The sequence below is a fragment of the Dromiciops gliroides genome, chromosome 2 (genome assembly GCF_019393635.1).
Source record: "Dromiciops gliroides isolate mDroGli1 chromosome 2, mDroGli1.pri, whole genome shotgun sequence".
Lineage (NCBI taxonomy): Eukaryota > Metazoa > Chordata > Mammalia > Microbiotheria > Microbiotheriidae > Dromiciops > Dromiciops gliroides.
This window is the reverse complement of record NC_057862.1, coordinates 597,048,033-597,072,415: the sequence shown is the minus strand read 5'-3', so window position 1 is coordinate 597,072,415 and position 24,383 is coordinate 597,048,033.

Sequence of the window (24,383 nt, the reverse complement as noted above, 5' to 3'; positions counted from 1 at the left end):
AATTAGGATTGAACAAATGGAAGCTACTGACTTCATGAGAAACTGAAACACAGTAAAACAAATCCAAATGAACAAAAAATACAGGGGAATATGAAATATCTCATCTTGCAAGAAATTATCAGGGGAAATTGCCCCGATATTCTAGAAGCAGAAGGTAAAATATAAATTGAAAGAATCCACCAATGACCTCCTGAAAGAAATCCCAAAACGAAAACTTCCAGGAATATTATAGCCAAATTCCAGAGAGCCCAGGTCAAGGAGAATATATTATAAGCTTCTAGAAAGAAGGAATTCTGATACTGTGGGTCTACAGTCAGGATAACATAAGTTCCAGCAGCTTCTATATTAAAGGAATAGAAGGCTTGGAATATGATATTCTGGAGGGCAAAGGAACTGGGACTACAACCTAAAATCCCCTACCCAGCAAAACTGAGTATAATCTTCAGGGGGAAAATGGGACTTAAATGAAAAATAGGACTTTTAGGTTATTCATGATGAAAAGACATGAACTGAATAGAAAATTTGACTTTCAAATCCAAGACCCTAGAGAAGGATAAAAAGGTAAACAGGAAAAAGAAGTCATGAGGGACATTAAAAGGATAAACTGTTTACTTTCTTACATGAGTAGATAATACTTCCAACTCATAAAAACTTTCTCAGTGTTAGTGAAACTAAAAGTAATGTACTTAGACAGAGGGCACATTTGTGAAATGAATATGAAGGGAAGATATCTGTAAAGCATTTATCCTTATTTTTTGTGGGGAAAGCAGGGTGGGGTGGCTTATGTCTGGGGCTGGATTTGGTCTTGGGGCTTCCTGGGTCCCAGGCTGGTGCTTTGTTCACTGTGTCACCTAGGTTACCCATGATGACATCTTTAAAATAAAGTTATGGGGTAAGAGGAATGCACTGAAAGAAAGGGAAAAGGACAGGTTGAAGGGTGTAAAGTAGCTCACATAAAAGAAATAAGAAAAAGCTTATGGAGTGGAGGGGAAAATGGGGAAGGAGCAGGGGAGTGAATGAGCCTTACTTTGATCAGAATTGGTTCAAAGAGAGAATAACATAAGCACTCAAGTGGGAGTAGTAATATATTTTGCCCTGAGGGAAAGTGGAAGGGTAAGGGGAAATGGGAGGAGAAATGAAGGAAGGGAGGGCAGATTAGGGGAAGTGGCAGTAAAAGGAAAACACTTTTGAGGAGGGATAGGGTGAAAAAAGATATAAAATACAGTAAATATCAAAGGGAGGGAATAGTATGGAGGGTAATACAGTTAACAATAGTAACTGTGAAAGAAATGATGAGCAGGATGCAATCAAAAGGAATTATGAAAATGCAAACCATCAACAGAGGAAGAACTAACTGCTGCCTTTTGAATAAATACAGAGTACAGTATTGTTTTGTTTGTTAGTTCCTCTTTCTAAAGTTATTCTATATATTTTCTTTCACAACTTGACTAATGTGAAGATGTTTGGCATAACTACATATGTATGTCTCATATTGAATTACGTGATTCCAAAGGGAGAGTTGAGCAGGGATAAATAAAATAAAATAAATAGTTTAAATAATAAAAAAGTTTTAAAAAATCAATATGAAGAAACAATGAGCAGGCAGATTTCAGAGAAACCTGGAAGGACTTACATGAACTGATGCAGAGTGAGATATGCAGAACCAGGAGAACATTGTATACATTATCAAAAACATGGTGTATTGATCAATTATGATAGACTTGACTCTTCTCAGTGGTTCAGGATGGCAGTGGTTCAGGATGAGGGAAAATACTATCCAAATATAGAAAAAAAAGAACTATGGAATACAGATTGAACCATTATATTTTGACTTGTTTTTTTCCTTTTTTCAGGTTTCCCCCTTTTCCTCTGATTCTTCTTTCATAGCATGACTAATGCAGAAATATGTTTAATGTTATTGTACATATATAACCTGTATCAGATTATTTGCTGTCTTGGGGAGGGTTGGGGGAGGGGAGGGAGGGAGAAAAAATTGAAACTAGGAATCTTATAAAAACAAATATTGAAAACTACCTCTACATGTAACTAGAAAATAATAACACACTTTTATAAGAACAGACAAACAAAAGAACAAAACAAAAAAACAAAAATACCCCAAAAACAAGAAGGTCAGCAGGAGTGGACTACTATGCTGGGTTGGAAGTGGAGCCCAAACCCATAGTCACAAAACACAGATCCATCCCCAAGCTGGCCCCCAAGATGTGGGCTGAGATGACAGAGATCCAGCCCAAGGCAGGCCAAACCAATGAAAGAGACCGCAGGAGCCTCTGAATCAACTGTTACATCAGCATCTTCTGGAAATAATCTCATGGTCTGGTGAGAGGGTTTAGGGGTTGGCTAGGGGGAGAATGAAGTGGTCTTTGCTGGAGCTGAGGCTAAATTTAGTTGTTGACCCTAGCTGGGGACCAGGAAGCAATCTTGAGTAGCAGGCCCAGGTTAAGGAGGGACACAGGATTGCTGGAGCTGTCAACTACAGCAAACAAAATTTTGCTGCCTTGTTTAACATCAAGTAGGCTTGTGGCTATTTACAGAACAGACCACAAGACAGATGATTATAGAATGTGCCCCTTCCTAAACCATTCTACCTTGGACCCCCAGAATCTTGGAATAGTGTATCCTGGAAGCAGTGCCGCACTTTAATAAGGAGTCAAAATTCAAGAAATAGGCAGGCAAAATGAGAAGACCAAGAATGGTGAGGACCATAAACACTTTCTTTAGAGACAAAGAAGATCAAGATGCACCCTCAGAAGAGGATAGAAACATCAGGGCTCCTACATTCAAAGCTTCCAAGAAAAATATGTATTGGATGTAGGCCATAGAAGTGCTCAAAAAGGATTTTGAAGATAAAGCAAGAAAGATAGAGGAAAAAAATGAAAGTGATACAGGAGTCATGAGAAAAAAGTCAACAGCTTGAAAAGCCAAATGGAAAAGCTCTCTGAAGAAAATAATTGCTTAAAAATTAGAATTCAACAAATGGAAGCTTGTTACATTCTGAGAAACCAAGACACAATAAAGCAAATCTAAATGAATAAAAAAAAATAGAGGGTAATATGAAATATCTTCTTGGAAAAACAGATGACCTGAAAATAAACCCATGATCAAAAAAGAGCTTAGACATCATATTTCAAGAAATTGTCAGGTAAAATAGCCCTGATATTCTGGAAATAGGAGGTAAAATATAAATTGAAATAATCCACTGACCACCTCCTGAAAGAGATCCCAAAATGAAAACTCCTAGGAATATTATAGCCAAATTCCAGAGCTCCCAGGTTAAGGAGAAAATATTTCAAACAGCCAGAAAGAAACAATTCAAGTACTGTTTCACCATAGTGAGGATACCACAAGATCTTGCAGCTTCTACATGAAAGGATCAGGGGACAGTAAAAAAAAAAGTCTTCAAGAAGAGAAAGTGAATAATGTATGGTATATTACAATAGTGGTTACTTTTGGCTATGGGTTTTACAAGATAGCCACTGAAAGCCATTGAAACTCCACATTTCTGTGATTCTATACTTTTTTCATAGTTCTTATTTTTCTTTGAAGTATTTCATAAAAGTTTTGAAGATGTTTTAAAAGTTTTATCATATTTGTAGATCCTAATTGAGTTATAGTACTCTATAAAATCACTGTACCCAGTATTGTGTTAATAAATGTTTTAAAATGGCTCTCAAGACTAATAAAAAATTAAGACTCAGGGACCTTAGTTATTAAAATGTTTCATAGACTGTCTGAGGTATTGTTGCTGTTTTTCCACTTGGTTTTATTTAACTCTTTTTCTCGTTTTGTTTTTGTTTGTTTGTTTTTGTTTTGTTTTGAGATTTAGTGGTAGGGATTGGAGTAAAGTATACTGGAAAAGTCATAGAATAGAAAGAAAAGAAATAAGTAAAGTTTTAAATAAAATATAAAACTTTTTAAGTAGCAAAAAATTAATATTATTAATGGTCTTTTAATTGTTAAATATAATGGACTTTTCTCAGTCCTTGTTTCTCTAAAGTTCCCTGCAGCCTTTGACATAATCAATAATTCTCCTTTTTCTTGATGATCACTTTCCTCTATGTTTATAGAATACAACATTTTCCTACTTATCTTCCTTCCTATCTGATCAGTCCTCATTCTCCTTTGCTAGATACTCATCAAGGTCATGGATGAATTCATATTCTCAGGTGTTCCATAAATGTCTATTCTGAGCTCTCTTCTCTTCTCCTTCAATATGACTTTATTTTCTGATATCATCTGCTCCCATGTTTTTAATTATTATCTCAATGGTGATGATTTTCTGATCTATATATCCAAACATAGCCTCTCTACTGACTTCCATTGTCACATCTCCAAGTCCCCTTCAGACTTCTCAGATTATATAGACAGTAGACATCTTAACTTCAACATATCCAAAATTGAATTATCTTTGCCTTTTAACCCTACTGTAAGGGCCAAATTTAGTATGGGAAAAGTTAATTGGGTGGCTCACCATAGTATTGGGGTAAGAAAAGAAACAGCCTCTTTCAAAAACAAAACGGGTTTATTAATGGGAACAAATCTAAAATACAAGTGAGATTAATAGAGCTAGGAACAATGGGAAAGAATTTAAATCTCTTGGGTAAAAAGGCTCCAGGCACCCCAAACCTGCCTCCAACCCAGCTAGCTCCAAAGAACCAGCTTTGCCTCAAAAACAAAAACTCACTCCCACCCAAAATCTGTAGCTCTAAGAATTAGCTTGCAGTCTCTTCTGTTTTTGTCTGAAGGTCAAACACCAACAGCTCCCATATTCCATCCCCATCACTCTCAGAACACTATCTCCTCAGACTCTAACTGTCTCTCCCAGTGGAAGGGGCAGTTCTTAGTCATGCTGAGTCTCCAATTTGCTCAGCACACCCACATGGGCTCTCCCCATTATAATCTAGCCAGTCCCACGTGGGTGTGGGGAAAGGTTAAAAGTGGAGGCATTGTTACTTAGTTTCAATAAATGTCCCCTGTGGTCAGAGTTCCTCTTGATTGTTCAATTATCTCTCAGATTACACAACCATCTTATCTTTGGCTTTTCAAGCTTACATTTTTCCAGTCTGACCATAATGAAACAAAGATAAGGTCATGAAAACCCCAAATCACAATTAATTCCTTACACCAGCCTTATCTCTAAACTTCCCTACCATTTTAGAAGGCACTAACATCCTCCTAGTCACAATCTACGTGTCATTCTAAACTCTTCACTCTGTCACATATCCTATATGCTCTTTCCAAGATCTGTCAATTCCACCTTTACAACATTTCTCAAATATATCCCCTTCTCTTCTCTGATACTGTCACCAACCTCATCAACTCATACTTGGACTACTATAATAGCCTGATGGTGGATCTGTCTTGGTTGACTCTCTCACCAGTTCAATCCATAAATCAACCATTCAGCAGCCAACATGATTTTCCCAAAATGGAGATCTAAATGTGTCACTTATCTGATCCAATGTCTTTTTATCATCTCCAGATTCAAATACAAAATCCTTTGTTTTTCTGTTCAAAAGCCTTTATAACCAAATCTTCAACCCCTTCCCCCATACCTTCTCAGTCTTCTTATTCCTAATTCTCTACAACATTATCTTCAATCCAGTAACACAGGAACTTGCTGTTTCAAAAAAAAAAAAAAAAGACACTACATCTCTCAGCTCTGTGCATTTTCTCTGACTGGCACCATGTCAGGAATGCTTTCTCTTTCATCATTTCAACCTTATGGCTTCCCTAGTATTCTTTAGGTCCCAACTAAAATCTTGGTTTCTACAGTAACCTTTTCTCAACCCCTCTTAATTCTAGTATATTTTCTCTATTAACTATTTCCTACTTATCTTGTATATAAAGTCTTTATGCATATTTATTTGTTCTCTTCCCTCATTTGAATGTGAGTTCCTTGAGGGAAGAGACTCTTTTGACTTTAGAAAGAATCCACAGGTCATTCCTGAAAGAACCTTCAAAATGAAAACTTACAGGAACATTATAGCAAAAGTAAAGAGTTTCTAGTAAAGAAAAAATATATTGCAAGGTCTTAGAAAGAATACAAGTGGCAACAAGGTATAGCCAGAAGCATACAGAATTTAGAAACCACTTGAGTGAAGTGAATGCAGAGCTTGGTATACAATATTTTAGGAGGCAAAGGGTATAGTCTTATATTCATGAATAATCTACTTAGCAAAACAGTATATGTTTCCCCATGAAGGGGGAAATGCACAATATATTTAATGAAATAGAGGACATCCATGAATTCCTAATGAAAAGAAAACAGCTGTAGAAATATTGAAATGTAAATATGGGATTTATGAGAAAAATAAAACAGTAAACACCAAAGAAAAATAAAGACAAAATAGGGATACATGATTATGTTTAGCTGATACATTTATTTCTCTAAGAATCTGATCATCATCAGGAATCATAGAGAAACTCTAATTAGACAGACTGAGACTGGTTTTATTATTTCTTGTTGATCTTAAAACAAATTTGAAAGGGAAGAGAAGAAGTATATACTTGCAGGGATAGGGGAAAAGGAGGGAACAAAAAGTTAGAAGTCATCTCACATAATCAGAGTACATAAGTAAGTCTATATAAACAAAAAATGAAGGGATGGGGAAGAAACTGACACTTGAACTTCATTCTCAAATGAACTAGTCAGAAGAGGTAAAAATATACACACAGTGAAAGATGAGTACTGGAATATATTTCGCTCATAGGGCAACAGTAGGGAAGGAGAGAAAGACTGAATATATTTATGACTATATATGTCTGAAAAAAAGGGGTTTTATTTTTTTTAATCCTAGGGAGAGCTATATGGCACAGTGGATTAGGCACCAGCCCTGGATTCAGGAGGACCTGAGTTCAAATCTAGCCTCAGACACTTGACGCTTATTAGCTGTTTGACCCTGGGCAAGTCACTAACCCTCATTGTCCTGCAAAAGAAAAAAATATATTTTTTTTCTTTAATTCTGAATTAGACAACTATAAGGTCTTTATCTCAAAGAGATAATAAAAAGGGAAAAGGACCCACATATACAAAAATCTTTATAGCTGCTCTTTTGGTGGTGGCAAGGAATTCAAAATTGAGGGGATGCCCATCAATTGGGGAATGGCTTAACAAGTTGTGGTATATGAATGTAATGGAATATTATTTTGCTCTAAGAAATGATGAGCAGGAGCATATCAGAGAAACCTGGAATGTCTTACATGAACTGATGCTGAGTGCAATGAACAGAACCAGGAGAACATTGTACAGAGTAACAACATTATGCATTGATCAACTGTGATTGACTTGATTCTTCTCAGCAATACAATGGTCCAAGATATTTTTAAAAGACTCATGATGGAAAATGCTCTCCAAATACAGAAAAAAAGAACTATGGAATCTAGATGCAGATTGAACCATACTATTTCTATTTTTTTGTGTTTGTTTTTTGTTTTTCTTTAAGGTTTTTCCTCTTTGCTCGAATTCTTCTTATACAACATGGCTAATGCAGAAATATGTTTAATGTTATAGTACATATATAACCTATATCAGATTGCTTGCTTTCTTGGGAAGGGGGAGACTAGAAATCTTATAAAAACAAATGTTGAAAACTATATCTACATGTAACTTGAAAATAATAAAATACTGTTATAAAAAAATACTGAATTAAGAAGTGGGAGTACAAGATGACAATTTTTTGCTGACTAGAAACAAGAAAACTTAATTTTTAAAAAAGGTAACTGAAAATTCATTCAAGATTGGAAGGACTTGTTTTCTTCTTTAAGGAAAGCTGAAGTCCTTGTGTAGATTAGCATTTTCTCATAGAATCATTGTAATTCCATGGTTTCCTGATTGCTCAATTTCTTGTTAATTTTTGATTCCCTTTCTCTTCTTATTCCTGACCTACTTTCTTGGCCTGGTCTTAGGTAAATAGAAAGTTCTTTAATCCATATTTTGTCTGAGTGACTTTTTGATCCACCCTCTTTGTTCTGATTTTTAGAAATTAGCAAATAAGTCTTATTTACCTGAACCTCTGATGACATAAAACCTATGGGTGATTCTCTTTCCATGACCTTTAGCTCTAGTGTTCTTGGACCCTTACTATTTACCTAATTTAAATTTACTATTTGCCTCTAATTCTTGTATCTCTAACCTGTGACAACTCTTTCTTCTTGTGAACTCCACATCTGCTGCCTTGGTTTTCCATCTTTCAGAATTATATTATTTCTATATCACTTCTTACAGCTGATGTTCCAAACCTTTTTCCATTCCTAATGCCCTTTATATTCCCCAGGCCACTTTTACTCTTAGCAATTGAATTTCTCTCCCATTTTACTAAAATGACAGAGACAATAGCATGATCTTCCTAAATTTTCAATTTCAGAATTTATTGAAATGTTTGTTCACCCTCTGTAATTAATGCTTTCTCTAGGGAATAAGTACCTTCTCAGATAATTCAAAGGATGTGCCCTTGATCCTTTCCATTTCCCATACCAGGCCATAGTCTCTTCTGGGATCTTCTGCTGTGTATGAGACACTTTATTTCTTGGCTCTCATTTTTTTTACAGTGACATTTCCTACAAACATGATTAGAATTCCTCAAAGTAAAAATGAAAGGCAAGAGGAAGAAAGAGAGAAGGGGAAAAGAAGGAGTAGGAGTAGAGGGAAGTAACAATAGGGGAGGGAAAGGGAGAAAAAAGTGGAAAATATAAAATACTTTTACCAGCCTTCATATGACTCCTCTTCTTTTTTTCCCTCAGGGCAATGAGGGTTAAGTGACTTGCCCAGGGTCACACAGCTAGTAAGAGTTAAGTGTCTGAGGTCAGATTTGAACTCAGGTCCTCCTGAATCCAGGGCCAGTGCTTTAGCCACTGCACCACCTAGCTGCCCTCTCCTCTTTTTTTCTTTTCTTTTCTTTTTTTATCAAATACATTTAATGATATACGTATCCTCTTCTTTTTAATGAAAAAGTTCCATACCCATTACCTCAACATTCTCACTACACATTCTTTCCCTAGTCAGTTGCAATCTGGTTTTGGATCCTATTTACTCAATCTTCCCTAAGATTCTATCTTTGGTCATGATCTCTTCTCTCTCTAATATATCTTTTGAGAATTTCACTCACTGAACAGATTTCAGCTATAAAAGAAAAAAAACCCAGTGATTCTGGACCTGGGGTCAATTTGTAGCTCTGACATTTATTATCTGTGAGACCTTGAGCAATTTCCTTAACCTCTCTGGACCTCAGATGCTTCATCAGTAAAGTGAAGGGTTTGACCGAGATAATCTATAAATTTCTATGATCTTATCATACTCTGAAATTAAATAATATGTATGACTCTCTGCCGTGGCATTTTATGCATGATGATGCCTTGCTATCTGACTTGAAACTGAGACCTTTGTGGTAAGATTAATGGAATTTGGCTGACTCATTGGGAGGGACCACACCTGGCCTGCCCTGAGTGACATATGCTGCTGATGTCAGAAGGAGAAACCACTCTTCATAGACAGTTTTGAAGGACCTTGCCTTTTGGGGGAGGAAGATTAAATGCTCACTGCAGGGAGCTCACTCTCTCTTCTGGAGTGACTTTCCTCCCAGTGGCATAAGGAGCAGACTGGCCCTTTGCGCCCTGGCTATAAACTGTTCATTTCCATTGACGCTATGAGACACAGGTGGTAATTTAACATAAGAGCCCTGCTTTTTTGAATTAGCTGAACTGCAAACAAGTTTGGGGATTGTATAGACTTAGGTTAGAGTTAGGAGGATTATCCATATTTCTTCTTCTCTATTCCCTTGTCTTTGATTTTATTAATTTCATCTTTGCTATTTATTTTATTCCCATTAATAAAAACCTGATTCAGTTTTGGAACAGAGGCTGTTAGGCTCCTTTCTTATTGGCCTGAGAGAAATATCTAAAAAGGCATTTGGAAGGCAGGGAGCTTTGAAGCTAGAAGTCCCTTATTATTGCCGGGACCCCAAAATTATGGTGAGCCCCTCAATTCACTCTCCATATATTAAATTTGGCTCTCACACCTTTCTATTATTTCTTTCATTACAATATAAGCTTCTTGAGAATGAGGACTCTTGCTTTTCTGTTTGTATCCCTAGTGATTAGCCTAATGCTTGTGACATAGTAAGTACTTTATAAATGCTTAGATATTCATGTATTCATTCACATATACTAAGAAGAAAACTACAACTATATATTTGGGTATATCCTATGTAATCTGTCTAACATTTGAGACTTTATCTCTTTAAGGTGTTTTTCTTTTTATAGATTTTAGTACCAAAAAGGTGCAGAAAAATATTTAATTTTTTTCAATATACCAACTATTAAGGGAGTTAAGATATTCCATCTATAGATGGTAGAAAACTGAGGCCATGGCTAAGACTAAAGAGACTGAATACTCTAGTTAGGAGAGTCAAAAGGGGGTAAAAAGCAATTTCTTGTAGGTGTTTGAAGAACTCAGAAAAAAGAGTAGTCTACATATAATTGACACCATCTAAGTGATTCTCAGGCAATTGGAAAGGTCAACCTCAATGGACAAGAACTTCCATACCAGATATCATCTCTTTTCAGAGGTTAATAACAATGAAGGCTCTCAGAAATGACTGTTGCTTTTTGAAATAGCAAATCTTCCTTTGGTTTGAGAAAATCAAATAAAAAGAGAATAACAAGTTTTGCATCTGGTTCTAAGAAGAGATGCTGACCCCAATTGGATAATGCTGAATTCTGGTGAGTGATTAGCTGGCTACATTAGTCTGCTTTGAACACAGAGTCAACTTTATGTGTTTCTTTTTGAGCTATCTTTTCTAAAATATGGTTGGACAATTTATCATTCTAATAAGTAAATTACTGCCTGGGCTTTACTGTATGCTGCCCAGAGAAAATGAGCCTGATAAATGTCATGGTTCTTAAAATTAAAGGAAACTATAAAAAAAATTAAGAACTAAAACTTTTCCAACTTCTTATAAAATAATTTTAATTGGAAAGAGCTACAAATCCTATATCAGTTCAAGTGTAGAAGATACGATGATTTGTCCAGCTGGATACCATGGGGGCATTTAAAATTACATATTATCGCATTATTTCTGGGAAATTTAACTGGGGTTTCTAATGTATTTGTTACTTATAAATTAGAAGCTTTTGAACCAGTTTTGGGCATTAAGCATTTATTAAAGCATACCAAATATTAGTAGAGTGAACACTTGGCTCAGAAATTTAAGAAGCCTATCTAGCCTAGAGAAGAGATAAGAGCTCCGCATAGGTGAAACCCAGTGGAAAAGCAATCAACAGAGAAGAGATATGATGTAGTATAAATATTTTGAATGGACTGATACCATCAAAATGTATAATAAATATTTGGAAGTTACTCTTAGGCACATAGGATTTTTTGTCCCCATGTTCTTCCTTTATAAGTTTCTGTAAACTTCTATCCACTCTCCTTTTTTTATGTTTTTTTCTTTTTTTTTTTTGTGGGACAATGGGGGTTAAGTGACTTGCCCAGGGTCACACAGCTAGTAAGTGTCAAGTGTCTGAGGCAGGATTTGAACTTAGGTACTCCTGAATCCAGGGCTGGTGCTTTATTCATTGTATCACCTAACTGCCCCCTATCCACTCTCCTATATAGATACTAATGCTTTGGTAGGAAAGTGTAACCAAGGGTTATGTTTGGATCTTAATGGAATCTACTATTCAAATGCTTGCTTTCACTTAGAAGTATCTCTGATTTTCTTATTCCTTTTGCTTTTTTTTTTTAACTAAAGAGTTATGAAGCTTTCTAGGGTTAATTATTTTTTTCCCTCTATGATCATTTTCCTAGCCTATTTCTTGACTTTTAACTCCTTCTTAAAGTGGGGCACTGCTTCCAGGGTGCATTGTCCCAAGCTTCAGGTGGTCCCAGGTGGTACAATTTAAGGAGAGGAATGTTCTACACTCCCCTGGCATGTGCTCTGGTCTGTAAGTAACCATAGGACTGCTTGCTCTTTAATATGGTAACAGAATTCTGTTTCACTGTGATTATAAGCTCTGGTGTGCCTGCGCCCCTCCCCCAACTGGGCTGACACTCAAGATTGCTTCCTGGTTCTGAGCATGGGCAACACAATGGATTTCCACCTCAGTACCAGCAGAGATCCCTGCAATCTCCTTCTGGCCAGCTGCTTGACCCCCTCACAGGTCCATGAGTTGAGTTCCAGAAATAGGCACTGCTGCTGCTGATTCTGAGGCTACCACAACCTGATTCTCTGATGTGGCTTGCCTGGGGCTGGATTTGTGCTGGTGTGGCCCAGGTCTGGCCTCCACTTTCATCATGGTACAGCAGTTCTTTTCTGCCAACTTTCTAAGCCATCTTTGGTTGGAGAATGCTCTTACCCCATCTTTTTGTGGGTTTTGCTGCTCCAAGGAATTGTCTTATGGCATTATTTGAAGATAAATGGAGGGATTGTGGGGAGAGCTCCAGGAAGTCACTGCCTTTCCTTTGGCATCTTTTCTATCTATAAAACCATGCATACTCTTTGACCTAGCAATACAACTTCTAGGTTGGTATACTAAAATAGATTTTAGAAAAGTTGAATTCAAAATTGGGGTGATGTGCATCAATTGAAGAATGGCTGAACAAATTGGGGACACTATTGTGCTGTAAGAAATGATGAGTAAGATGCTATAAGAAGGACTTATGAAAAATGCAATGCATATACAGAGAAAGAACTGAAGGTATCTGAATATAGATTAAAGTATAATTTTTTTGTTAGTTCCTCTTTCTAAAGATTTTTTGTCAGTTTTCTTTCACAACCTGAATAACATGGAAATATTTTGCATGACTGTACATGTATAACTTATATTAAATTGCTTGAGTTCTTAAGGGGGGTCGGTAGGGAGGGAGGAAGGAAGAGAATTTGGAACACAAAGATTTAAAAATCAATGTGAAAATTTGTTTATACATTTAACTTGGGGAAAATTCTAAATAAGTAAATAAATATTTTTTTAAAAAAAATAAAAAGCAACCTATAAAAATAGTTATAGAAAAGTATAAAAATGTCATAGTGAATTTACACTTGTATAAATAAAAACATCTCCAGGGGCTTAAGAGATTTTGGGAAAATTATTCATCTTCAACAGGCCTACTCCTAGATCTTGGACATATATTGACCATAAGGACATTACATTCCTTTAGGGGCAGGGAGGGTCTTTTCTGGGAACCTTTGATATGGTCAATCACCACCTCATCATGAATATTGTTTTACTCTCTAGGTTTTTATGACATTTATCTTTCCTGCTAGTTCTCATACTGATATGAACAATTCTTTTCAAGCTTCATTTATATATATTAGATATACAGAGATAGAGATACAGATATACAGATACACACAAAATATGCATGTATATAAATGCATATAACAAACATTAATATTACAATGTATATATCTGTATGCATATATATATATATACACATATATATGTGTGTGTATCTCTATATATCTATTCATATATCTATATGGAGGATAAGTAGTGAATAATTATCAGAGGAAAGGCACTAGAATTAAGAGGGTCCAGAAAGTCTTCCAGTAAAATATGAGATTTTAATTGGGACTGAAAGAATGCCAGAGATATCAGTGGTTGGAGCCAATGGTGGACAATATTGTAGGCATGGAGGAGAGAAATAAAAACTTCTAGGAGCCAAGAGATAGAGTGTTTGTATGTAGAACAGTTAGGACCCCGATGTTACTTCATCAAATAGTATCTGTCAAGGAGTAAGGCATAAAAAGACTGAAGAGTTAAGAGGGGACTAGGTTGCAAAGGACTTTAAAGGCAAAAAACAAAAACAAAAAAAACAAGCATTTTATATTTTGCCCTAGAGATGATAAGGAGCCACTGGCATTGAATGAGTAGGGAGTTAATATGACCAGACTGATGCTAAATGAAAATTACTTTAGTAGTTGAGTGGAGGATAGATTAAATTCAGGAGATAGTTGGGACAGAAAAACTCACCATATAGTGAATGTAACAATTCAAGGATGAAGTCATAAGAGCCTGACCTAGAATGGCAGTTGATTCAGAGAAGATAAGGGAATGCATTCAAGAGGTGTTACAGAGGTGAAATCAATATACCTTGGTAAAGCTTTGATATTGGCTATGTTTGGAATGAATATAATGAAGATTTTAAGATGATTCCCAAGTTGCAAGTCCGAGGGACTGGATTAATGGTGTTGTCATTGATATTAATATGGAAGATAGGAGGGAAGGAATTTTTATAGGAAAAGATAACAAGTTCTATTTTTGGACACAGTGAGTTTAAGAAGTTTACTGGATAGACAGTTGGAGATATCTGAAAAACATTTGGAGGCCCTGGGTCAGGAAAGGTAAATTTGATAGTCATCACTATAGAAGTGGTATGTAAATCAAATCATTAAATGAAGTAGTGTAGAGAAAGAAAAGGACTCAAGAAAGAGACACCTAGAGTTAGAAGCCATGATCTGGAAGAGAATCCAACAAAAGAGACATAAGAGAAGTCATCATATTGATAGAAAGAGAAATAGAAGAGAGTGGTGTCCTGAAAACCTAGAAAGAAGAGAGTATTAAGGAGAAGTGAATAACCAATAATGTCAAAAGCTTCAGAGAGGAAAAGGAAAGTAGGGATGGAGTAAAGGCAATTGGATTTGACAACTAAGAGATCATAAGTAACTTTGGAGAAATCAGTTTTGGTGGAATGATAAAATCAGAACCCTGATTATTGGGAGTTAAGAATAGAATGTGAGAGGGCAGCTAGGTGGCGCAGTGGATAAAGCACCAGCCCTGGATTCAGGAGTACCTGAGTTCAAATCGAGCTTCAGACACTTGACACTTACTAGCTCTGTGACCATGGGAAAGTCACTTAACCCCCATAGCCCCACAAAAAAATAAATAAATAAATAAAAAAGAAGTAGAAGAGAATGTGAGTAAAGAAAGTAGAGGGACTTACTCTAAATGACCCTTTTAAATGTTATCTAAAATTTATTTTTATTTATTTTGTTAAAAATTTCCCACTTATATTTTTAATATATTTTATTTTCTCACAATTACATGTTAAAATAATTTTAATATGTGTTCTTTGTTTTCAGTTGCAAATTCTACCCCTCCCTCTTTCTCTTTTCTCCTTCATCCCTGAGTTGGGAAGAAATCAGATATAGGTCATTCATGTGCAATCATGTAAAATATTTCAATCTTAGTCATTTCACATAGGAAGACACAAATAAGAAAAAAAGAATAAAAGTGAAAAATAGTGTATTTCAATATATATTCAAACCATATCAGTTCTTTCTCTGGAGGCAGAGAGTGTGCTTTACTATTAGTCCTTTGACATTTTTTGGATCATTGTATTGCTGAGAATAGCTAAGTCATTGATAATTCTTCATTGTTCCATATTACTGTGGCTGTGTGTGATACTCTCCTAGTTCTGTTCACTTTGCATCAGTTCATATAAGTCTTTAGAGATATAAATGGCCTTTTAAAGGAGTTTACCTACAAAGTACAGGAGAAATATAGAATGATAGTGGGATGGAAGGATTTAGTAAGGAATATTTAAGGAAGGAGTAATTTTGGGCCTAATTGCAGGTATTAGGGATTGAGATAGTAAATTGGGAGAGACTGAAAATAAGTGAAAAAGTAGGAGTAACAGATAGGATATTCTTTTGAAGGAGATGAGGTGAAATGGTATTGCTTGAACAAGTAGATATGTTAGTTTTGGTAATCAGTAAGACCTTTTCATCATGTGAAATGGGGTGAAGGAAGAAATGATGTCAAAAGGCATCTAAGTGAAAAGATATGAGAAATAGAAGAAAAGTGGGAGCACACAGTAATTGGCCTCATTTTTTCTGTAAAATATGACACAAGATTCTCAGCTGAGAGATTAAGGGAAGGGGAATCATGTGAGTTTTGAGTAATGCAAAGGTGTGTAACTTTTGCTGTGGAAAATGGGATAGTGAATTGATAAGGGAGATATAGTAGGATTGCTTAGTGACAGGGATGACCAAAATGAGATTATTTAACATAAAATTTTGGTGAGTCCAATCAGAATAGTTGTATATTTCCCCCCTCTTGTGTTATCCAAACCTCAGGTTTGGCAGGGAATAATTAGCAATATGATAACGGGGCTAGGAATTTAAGAGCGAGGAAGACAGTATAGAGTTGAATTGGTTCACCCAAGGATAAAAATGGGGAGAAGAGGAAAGGATGGCCATGTGCATGGGTGATGGCCTGGGTAAGAATTGAGGGGGCAAAGGTTTGGAGATCACAGTATAGATGAAGAGTAGGGTTTTGGAAAGAAAAACAGAGGGAGAATTGGAAAGTCAATAGATTGCAGTCAGATAAGAGGATTTCAAAATTACTGAAGAGGGAGGTGTATACTTGTGCTTGACAGCAAGATCATATTTGTTTATGGGTGAGGAGGCATAGAAACGGATAGATTGAGGAACAGAGTGGTTAGGGTATTTGAAGGAGTGTCAATGTGTTATTGAAGTCCCCTAGTATAAGGTCAATTGTTGAGGAGGAGTCAAAAATTGTAAGCCAGTAAGGGAAGTAACCTAGGGTTCAGTAGACAGCAATTAAAAGGATTTTGATTAATTGCTATATGTGAAGAGCATTAACCTCAAAGGAAGAGAGGTTACTGAGTGACAGAGGGGAAGAATCTGGGATTCTCCCTCCCATACTTTGATTGATAAACTAAGAAGAATGGATAAAGGTAGAGCCAGTTCTAGAAAGGTTGGTCAGGGAAAGTGTCATCAGGGGGATTCAAATTTCAGTAAGACCTAGAAGATGAAAGGAATGGGAGAGGAAATTAATTAAGGAAATTTTGTTGCCTGTGGAATAGGCTTTTCATAGAACACAGTGGAAGAGCTAGGAAGAGATATCTTAAAACTCTTGGGTAGGAGGGTTGAAAGTCACACCTACTAACTGTGGGTGTCCCTGGGTTCTGTCTTCATCTCTCTTTTCTTCTTTTATCAAATCTTTCTTGGTCAAGACATCATTTCCCATGGGCTCAATTATCACCTTTATATACAAATCATTCCTAGCCCTAACCTTTCTCCAGAGCTAAAGTCTCACATCACCAACTTATTATTGAATTTCTCAAAGTGGACTTACTATTTTGCCCCCTTTAGAAAGCCCATTCCTCTTCTGAAATTCTCAATTACTATCACTACCATCCTTCTAGTTATCCCAGATCACAACTTGAGTATCATGATTTTCTTCTTCTTTTTATCTACACAAAAATCCAATCTGTTGACAATTCCTGTTATTTATAGTCTCTCACATATGTCCTCCTCTCTTCAATCACATATTTGACACCCTGTTTCTGTTCCTAATCACTTTACACACACACACACACACACACACATATGGATTATTAAAATAGTCTTTTGGTTGGTCTCCATTCTTCAAGGCTCTCCTCATTATGATATATTCTCAATTCAGATTCCAAAGAGATTTTCCTAAAGCATGGTTTGAAATCTGTCATTGTCATACTCTATAAAATCTAGTGACTTGCTATTGTCTCTAGGATAAAATGTAAAATCCCCTATTTGACTTTCAGAGCTCTTCACTTCGAATTTCCTTCCTAAAATTTCACTTTGCTACCTTCTAAATACTCTATGATCTTTGTAGCACTGGTATATTTGCTATAATGCTCTCCATCTTCCTTTCTGTTTATTATTTTCCCTGTCTTTCTTCAGCTGTTTTGAGGTTCTTTCCCCTTCCCCCACTACATTTACATTGTATATATTTTACATGTATCAGGCTATTTACATGTTTTCTTTCTCATTATGATGTGAGCTCATTGAAGTCAGATACCATGCTTTTGTTTTTCTTTTTGGATCCTAACACTTAGCACACTTCCTGGAAGAAACATATTAAGCAATTAATAATTTCTAATTAATGATTTATTGACTATATTTGCCATTGTAATTGCAAGTTGGAATGAGTAAGCCAGAGAATAAGTGGAAGGCTCCATAATCCTCTGGGCTGGCTCACTCCCCATATGAATATTAAGATAATAAATAGAAGATAGCCATAGAGATTACAGAAATATAGGTATAGACATAAATATACATACATATATGATAATATACATATTGTAATTCTAACACTCTAAATATTTATGAATGGTCCTGTGATTTAGTTCATGTAGGGGATTGTCAGTGAGTACACCCCTTTCTTCAATCTACATTTCCAATCACTGTCCTATTAGTCATCTTAAACAGTTGCCTGGGGCAGTAAGAATTCAAAAGATTTGCTCAAAGTCACCTACACAGAATTTGTAGAAATAGGATATGCAGACAGGTCTCACTTGCCTCCAAATTCAACATAAATCTAAACAGTAGTTAAATCCTATCAATTCTACCTCCACAATATCTATTGTTTCTATTCCCACCCCTATGTTCATAGTACCATGAACATAATTTGGGCCCTCGTTACTTTTGTCATAGATTGTTGTTAGAGTTTACAAAAGTTCTCCCCATCTCCAATTTTTCATTTCTTTTCATTTATTTCTCATGTGGTTACTAAAATGATTTTTTTTCTAATGTACAATTCTGACTATTTTACTACTTTGCTCAAAAATTTCAGCATGCCTTTACTTCATATAGGGTTAAATATATGCTTAAGTTATGGGGAAACAAAGTGAGAAAGCTTCTTTTTTCAGGTGAAAATAATAATTATAACAGAGAGCTTTATTAGTTTATTTTAAACTCTATTTTCAAAGTTTTGAGGAATGAGTTACTTACAATGGCTCAGCATGAGAAAATTCTTAGAAAGCCTTGTTCTAGTTGAAACTGCGTTAAATGCCTAGTTTATAAAATAGCTGATTCAGATTCCAGAATTACCTGAACTAGGTTAAAAATAAGCAGCCAATAAATGTTCTAAATTCCATCAAATGAATTATTTTTCTATTTAAAGGAAGATTTTTTTTTCAACATGGGTTGAAATGGAATCCCTGGAAATAAATTTCATGGCAATTCAAATTTACATAAACTTAAATGAAATATAATGTAATTCATTAAGTCAATGTGATTATTTTGTCAACTTATGATTTTTTTTATATTCTTTCCAGTCACCTTTTGATTTAACTATATTGCAATATACACAGATTTTTTCTGTCATTGGAATACTGTTTCTATTTTTTGTAAAATAATAGACAAAAATTAAATAGACACAGAAGGTGTTATTATATTAAAAACATATTTATGTAGAATCTTGCAAGTTAAAATGAGTAAAATAATGCTGTTTGTCCTTTTTGTTTGTCATAAATTATCCTTTACAGGAGTTATATATTATGTGTCTTTGTATACATATAGATACACATATATAGATATACACACCTATGTATGTGTATGTATGCATATATATATATATATATATATATATATATATATATATATATATATAAAACTTCATATGCAATGAAATACATGTAAGGATGTTTTTTTTCATTCAGTTTTAAGCCCATGAAAGGGTACACTGAGTTCAGAAACAGGGTTATTTATTACTGCAGAAGTAAGTAGCAGGACCTGGGTGATATTTTTTCCGTGGACTAACTTAGGATTGCCTATATTGTGGCCTGGGGGGGAAAGAAAAACAAGCTTCTCACGTAAATGTTTTTACCTTATTATTATTATTTTTATTTGTAATTTAGGTAAGGCCATAAATGTTATTTTTTTTCATCCACATATTTACTAAGTACCTACTATTTGTCAGGAACTGTCCTAGACACTTAGTATACAAAAAAAAAATACAAAAAGAGTCCAATTCTTTAAGGAGCCCACATTCTAATGCGGGAAATAATGTACAAATGACTACAAACAACCAAGACATATACAGGGTAATTTGGAGGTAATCTCAAAGGAAAGCTACTGATATTATAATAGACAAAATATGGTTTCTAGAATAGGGTAGTATTTTAATTCAGAACTGGAAAAAGGAATCTAAGAGGTGTAGAAAAAGAAGCAGAACATTTCAGGCATTGAGGAGGGGACAGCCTGTGAAAGTGTAAAGAGTCAGACAAAGAGTAAAAAGAGTCTTGTGTGAGGAATGGCAAGGAGAACAGCAAGGAGACTAATATCAATGGCTCACAAAATACACAGTGGTCAGCAAAGTGAAAAAAGACTGAAAAGGTATAAAAGGGCCAGTTTGTGAAGGACTTTAAAAGACAAACAGGGATTTTATGTTTGATTTTAGAGGTAATAGGGAGCTTTTGGAGTTTACTGAAAAGCATGAGGGTGACAGGTTCACACCTGTGCTTTAGGAAGATCACTTTGTTATCTCTGTAAAGCATGGGCTGGAGTCAGACAAATACATGAGACAGGAAAACCAATTAGAAGTTTATATCAAAAGAACAGGTATGAACACGTGGGGTCCATATTAAATTGTTACAATGTTACTGGAGAGAAATAGGAATATATGAAAATAGTGAAGGTAGAATCAATAATACTTATCAACAGATTGCATATGGGGAAGAGATAGAGCAGATGGTTATAGATGATAGCTAAATCATTAATCTGGACAATTGAAAGGATGCTTGAACCCCCAAGAATAATTGGGAAGGTAAGATGAGGGGGTGGTTTAAAGAAAAATGTATTGCATCCACTTTCAGAAAGGCTGTGTTTAAGATATCTACAGGATGACCAGTCTGAGATGTCCAATGGGAATTTGTCAATGTGACACTGATTGTTAGAAGAAAGAATAGGATTGGAAAAAGGTCTCGGAATGATATTTGTAAAGAGGATAATTAATTTTTTGAGGAAATTCTTATTTATTTATTTTTTTAATAACAAATGTTTATTTTATTTCTTTTCCAGTTACATGTAAGAGTAGTTTTCAACATTCATTTTCATAATATTTAGACTTCCAAATTTTTCTCCCTCCCTCCCTTTCCTCCCCCCTCCACAATACAGCAACCAGGTTATATATGTACAATCCACAAGTGCTCTTTTTATCAGTTCTTTCTATGAAGGTGGATAGTAGGCTTTGTTACTAGTCCCTTGTAATTGTCTTGGATCATTGCATGGCTGAGAGTAGTAAAGTCATTCACAATGGCTCATTGAACAATACTGCTGTCACTATGCACAATGTCCTCCCAGCTCTGCTCACTTCACCATACATCAGTTCATGAGTCTTTCCAACTTTTTTCTGGGATCATCCTGTTTGTCATGTCCTATAGCACAATAACATTCCACCACAATAATATACCACAGCTTCTTCTGTAATTCCTCAATTGATGGACATGCCCTTGATTCACAATTCTTAACCACCATAAAGAGCTGCTTTAAATATTTTTTGTACAGTTTTCCCCCTTTTCTCTTTTTCATGATTACTATTGTTAACTGTTTCCCTTCCATTATATTCCCTTCCCCATGATATTTTTTTCTAGTTTCCATCTTCTTTCATGCTATCCCTCTTCAAAAGGGATTTGCTTCTGTCTGTCCCCTCCCCCAATCTACCCTTCTTTCCTTTACCCCTCTCTCTTGATTATCTTCCCCTCCTATTTTCCTGAAGGGTTAGATGGATTACTCCACCCAATTAAGCATGTATGGTATTCCCTCCTTGAGTCAATTCTGATGGGATTGAGGTTTTTGAGCCAATTCTGATGAGTGCTAGGCTCATTTACTGACCAGATTAAATAGATTACTCCATCCAGTTGGGTGAGTGTGTGTGTTACTCCCTCCTTGAGGCAGCTCTGATGAGTTTAAGGTCTTTGATCCTTTTCTGATGAGTGCAAAATTCATTTACTGCCCTGCTCCTTTCCCATTTCTTCCCCCACTCCATAAGCTTTTTCCTGTTTCTTTCATGTAGCATTTCAACTCTGCCCTTCCCCCTCCCCCAGTGCATTCCCCTCACCCCTCAATTTAACCCTAAAGATGTCATCAGAGGACAGCTAGGTTATTCAGTGGACAAAGCGTCACCCCTGGACCCAAGGTTATCCCAGTCAAAACCTGGCCTCAGATATAAGACAATCATCCACTGCACCACCTCAGGTATGTGCCTCAACTCTAATTTTTTGTGGTTCTCTAGGGTCTTGTATTTGAAAGTCAAATTTGCATTCAGTTCAGGTCTTTTCATCATGAATACCTGAAGGTCTTCTTTTTCATTAAAATCCCATTTTTTTTTGTCTCTGAAAGATGATGATCAGTTTTTCTGGGTAGGTGATTCTTGTTTGTAATTCCAATTCCTTTGCCCTCTGAAATATCATATTCCATGCCCTCCTGTCCTTTAATGTAGAAGCTGCTAGATCTTGTGTTATTCTGACTGGGGCTCCAGAGTACTTGAATTCTTTCTTTTTTGGCAGCTTGCAATATTTTCTCCTTGACCTGAGAGCTCTGGAATTTGGCTATAATATTTCTAGGAGTTTTCCTTTTGGGATCTCTTTCTGGAGGTGATCAGTGGATTCTTTCAATTTCTATTTTATCTTCTGCTTCTAGAATATCAGGGCAATTTTCCCCGAGAATATCTTAGAATATGATGTCTAAGCTCTTTCCTTGATCATGGTTTTCAGGTAGACCAATAATTTTCAGATTATTTCTCCTGGACCTATTTTCTAGGTCAGCAGTTTTTCCGAGAAGATATTTCACATCTCCCTCTATTTTTTATTCATTTGGATTTTCTTTATTATGTCTTGGTTTCTCATAAAGCCACTAGCTTCCATTTGTTCAATCCTAATTCTTAGGCAATTATTTTCAACTGTGAGCTTTTGTACCTCCTTTTCCATTTGGCCAATTTGATTTTTCAAGCTGTTGACATTTTTCTCATGTCTTTCCTGCATCACCCTCATTTCTCTTTCCATTTTTCCTCTACTTCTCTAACTTTATCTTCAAAGTCCTTTTTGAGTACCTCTATGGCCTGAGACCAATTCCTATTTTTCTTGGAAGCTTTAGGTATAGGAGCCCTGATGTTGACATCTTCCTCTGAGGGTGTACCTTGATCTTCCTTGTCGCTGAAGAAACTTTCTATGGTCCTTACCTTTATCTGTCTGCTCACCTTGCCTTTCTTTTACTTGACTTTTAGCTCTTTAAAGTGGAGCACTGTTTCCAGGCTGCAGTATTCCAACCTTCAGAAGTCCCAGTTGATATGATTTAAGGAGGATTAGGTTCTTCACTCTCCTGTCCTGTTCCCTGGTCCATAGATGACCCCAGACTGACTTGCTAATCAACCAACTTTGTGTGTTGTGGTTGTCAGCTCTGACAAGTCTGTGCCCCTCCACTACCTGGGCCTCTGCTACTCAAGCCTGCCTCCCGGTTCCCAGCAGGGGTGAAAAACCCAAGGTCTGCCTCAACACCATCATAGACCCCTGTAGTCTCCTTCCTGACAAGGGCTCAGCCCTCTCACCAGACTGTGAGCTTAGTTCCAGATGACACTGGTGCTTCAGCTGATTCAGAGGCTCTGGGGGTCTCCTTCTCTGGTGAGGCCTTCCTGAGACTTGATCTGTGTCAGGATGACTGTGGGGTTGGGCTCCACTCTTGCCTCAGCACAGCAGCTCCCTCCTTCTGACTTTCCAAGATGTTCTTGGTTAGAAGATGATTTCAGCACATTTTTCTCTGGGTTTTGCTGCTCCAGGCATTGTCCTCTGGCACCATTTCAAAGTTTTCTGAAGCTATCATATTCTAGAGAGGATAATTAAATCCATTGAAGTTGATGACATCACTGAGAAAGACAATGTAAAGAAAGGAAAGAAGAAAGTTCAATCAAAGACTTGGAAAAGACCCACAGTTTGTTAATGTGACTTAAATGAAAATCCAGCAAAGAACACTTAGGAGTGTTTATATAGGAAGATAGAGAACCAAGAGAGAACAGGTTGAGGGAAATGCAGAGGGAAGAAAGTATCAATGGAAAGAGGATGATGGACAGTATGAAAAGCTGCAGAGATTGAGAAAAGGTTGTAAGATTCAATGGTTAAAAGATCATTTGTGTCTTTGGAAAGAGGAGTCTAAGTTGAATGGAGAAGTCATTATCCAGCATACAGACAGTTAAGAAGAGAATGGGAGAGAAGGAAGTGAATAGGACCTAATGTGAATGGCTTTTTCAAGGAATTTAGACATGATAGGGGGTAGAATAACAGAATTATATATGGATGGATCAAGTTAATGTTTTGTAAAAAATAGAGAGACATGGTTAAGTTTGTACATAGCAAAGAAACACCCAGTCAATGAGGGGAGATTGAAAATTAGTCAAATAGTGGGGATTATATAGGGAACTCTAAATGGAAAAAAAAGAGATGGAATCAGATTACTTTTGGATATAGAAAGGTTTTTATATTGTCAAGAAGGGCTACCATTTCTAACCCTAATAAAAACTTGTTTAAAGACTATTGACTAATAGGATGACATTGAAGTTTATTGAGTAATGGGGCAATATTCTAAATT